Source organism: Lygodium microphyllum, chromosome 27, assembly GCF_053477565.2.
Source record: "Lygodium microphyllum isolate KBCC chromosome 27, Lygodium_microphyllum_v1.1.10, whole genome shotgun sequence".
Classification (NCBI taxonomy): Eukaryota; Viridiplantae; Streptophyta; class Polypodiopsida; order Schizaeales; family Lygodiaceae; genus Lygodium; species Lygodium microphyllum.
This window is the reverse complement of record NC_141161.1, coordinates 104,734,399-104,737,027: the sequence shown is the minus strand read 5'-3', so window position 1 is coordinate 104,737,027 and position 2,629 is coordinate 104,734,399.

Sequence of the window (2,629 nt, the reverse complement as noted above, 5' to 3'; positions counted from 1 at the left end):
ACCTTCTTCAACATGCTGCAAAATTGAATACCTCTATTATGACTGATGAAGCTATGGGACATAACCTCATAGAGTTCAAGAAAAAAGGTCCAAATCAACTAGCAAACATCAATGATGGTACACGATAGTAGCTTGCACACATATAAGCTATAAGGTTCAGCCCGTCCACAACATGATTTTGAATGTAGAAGCATTAGGCTTCTTGCTAGACTTACTTTCAAATCTAGGCAGAACACACAAAACTCAAAACCAACAGGACCAAGACAAGGTTTTCCTTGAGGATAAGAAAATTAAGAAGGACACTCTTAGCTGCTTGAGATTGAGCATGCATATATGTGATAGTGACAATCTCAACTTTTATGCAAAGCCAATATAAGAATTAAAGCAGACCTTAGGTGAGCAAATCGGAGCTAAGGAGGCATGCCTAGGCACCATCAAGTAATCATATCTTGCAACTCCCAATTGTCTCTCTATAACAATTTGATGAAGCTAGATAAAAATGTGAATGCCTTAATTAGCCAACTTGCATAGAACAACCAATTGAGGGCATTGCACCATCCAAACATGAAAGTGCTAAGGGATTTGATGTCCCCTTACCTGCATGTGAGAGCACTCTTGAATTTTAACAAGAAATCCATGTTTCTTCAATTGATAGAGACTTGGAATAGGAACATATATTTAAAAATGTAGAACTTATTTGACTCCATAGAAAGATGACCTAACTACAATGTGGAATGAAAAACATATGTGACCAATTCAAGGAAATAATACAAACCATAGAGGCCATAGACTCATCTCATGCCACATAGCCTTGCAAGCTTAAAGCTTCTTGGAACTTCCATCAATTAGGGCATGTGGCCTACTACTACCCAAAGTAATGAATCATTGCAAATGACCCTTGATTCTTAGAGTGCAGATTCACTCAAATGTGTCAAGGGTGTCAAGAATGCAGGGTGCCCAATAGCAATTCTTACATGCATACTAGACCTAATATTTCTACACACATGGCTAAGGCTATCATCATCGACCTAAAAGATGATGAGTTAATGCCATCTACCTACTTTAGGGTCAAATTAGTTGTGAAAAGAGAGCACATTGTTGAAGCTCTCATTGATGAAGGAGTGGATTATAACATCCTTACCCCTAATGTGTAATATCACTACCGCTCTAACAAAAAAATAATCGATTTTTTTAAATTATCCCCTCCCCCGTGTCGTCGCCACGACAGGCGGTGGGGGGAGAGGACAAAGTTGACGATAACATAGGAGGGAGAAGGAAAGGACGATGTCGATGAGGGAGGGGGAGCTGAACTCGCAGTCGATGGAGGTGAAGGAAAAGATGATGACATGGGGGGAGCGATAGAGCTGCCAAGGGTAAGCAACGGCGATTGAAGCAATGGGTGGGAGGGGAACATGTGTGCCACCTCCCCTCCCCCCTCCCCCTTGGCTACCGTGGGGGATAGAGAGAGATACCTCCCCCTTTGCTACCGAGGGAAAGAGAGAGGGGGAGAGAGAGAGGAGAAGAAGAGGAGGAGAAGAAGAAGTAGAAGAAGAAGAAGAGGGAGAGGGAGAGGGAAGAAGAAGAAGAAGAAGAAGAAGAAGAAGAAGAAGAAGAAGAAGAAGAAGAAGAAGAAGAAGAAGAAGAAGAAGAAGAGGGAGAGAGAGAGAGAAAGGAGAAGAGAAGAAGAGGGAGAGAGAGAGAGAAAGGAGAAGAGAAGAAGAGGGAGAGAGAGAGAGAAGAAGAAGGGAAGAAGAGGGAGAGAGAGAGAGGAAAAGAAGAAGAGAAGAAGAAGAAGAAGAGGGAGAGAGAGAGAGAGAGAGAAATAAGAAGAGGGAAAGAGAGAGAGAGAGAGAGAGAGAGAGAGAGAGAGAGAGAGAGAGAGAGAGAGAGAGAGAGAGATTCTTTCCCTTCCCCTCCAAAGAGGGTGGCCACATGCATCTCTTTCCCCCGTGGGGCTGTGAACCTACACATGTCTCACGAGATTATCCACCACTCACAAACGGCCCCACTACTCCAGCACAAGGTGTGGAAATCTTGCGTAACTCGCAAAGTTCGGGGATGGCCCCCAAGCGAAAAATGACGCGCGTGGATGGAAACCTCACAACAAGCAATGAAGCCTCGCACAAGGACATCACTGCCAATCTGCATGCGATATCGGTCGTAAGTAATGTATTTCCAAATTAATAGATGCTTGCTTTGATTTCCCGCATGAGGAGCATTAGACACATATTATGCCGTGCAAGAATAGGACATTGAAAAGGATAAGCTGCATCGCAAGCATTCAAAGGATTGAATTCCCCAAATTCATGTATCAAGAGAAGTTAATTATATTTAGACTCTATGCGATGAATTCATAAACAACATTTAAGGCTTCAAGCATGTCCTCGCAATAATAGGTGCATTTTCCTTGCTTTGAAGGTATATGTTGCAACTTGCATGCCTGAAGGACCACATGGCAAAACATCTTAGTCTAGAAAAGAATCATTATCGAAGCTCTAGATCGTTGTCCAAGCTCTCATTAATAGCTTATGTTTGATAGATTGGGAATATTGATGTTGCACGTAGTTAACACAAACGGCGATCATAGGGGCTAACACTAAGATGTCTTGAGATCTGTCTGATAGCAATT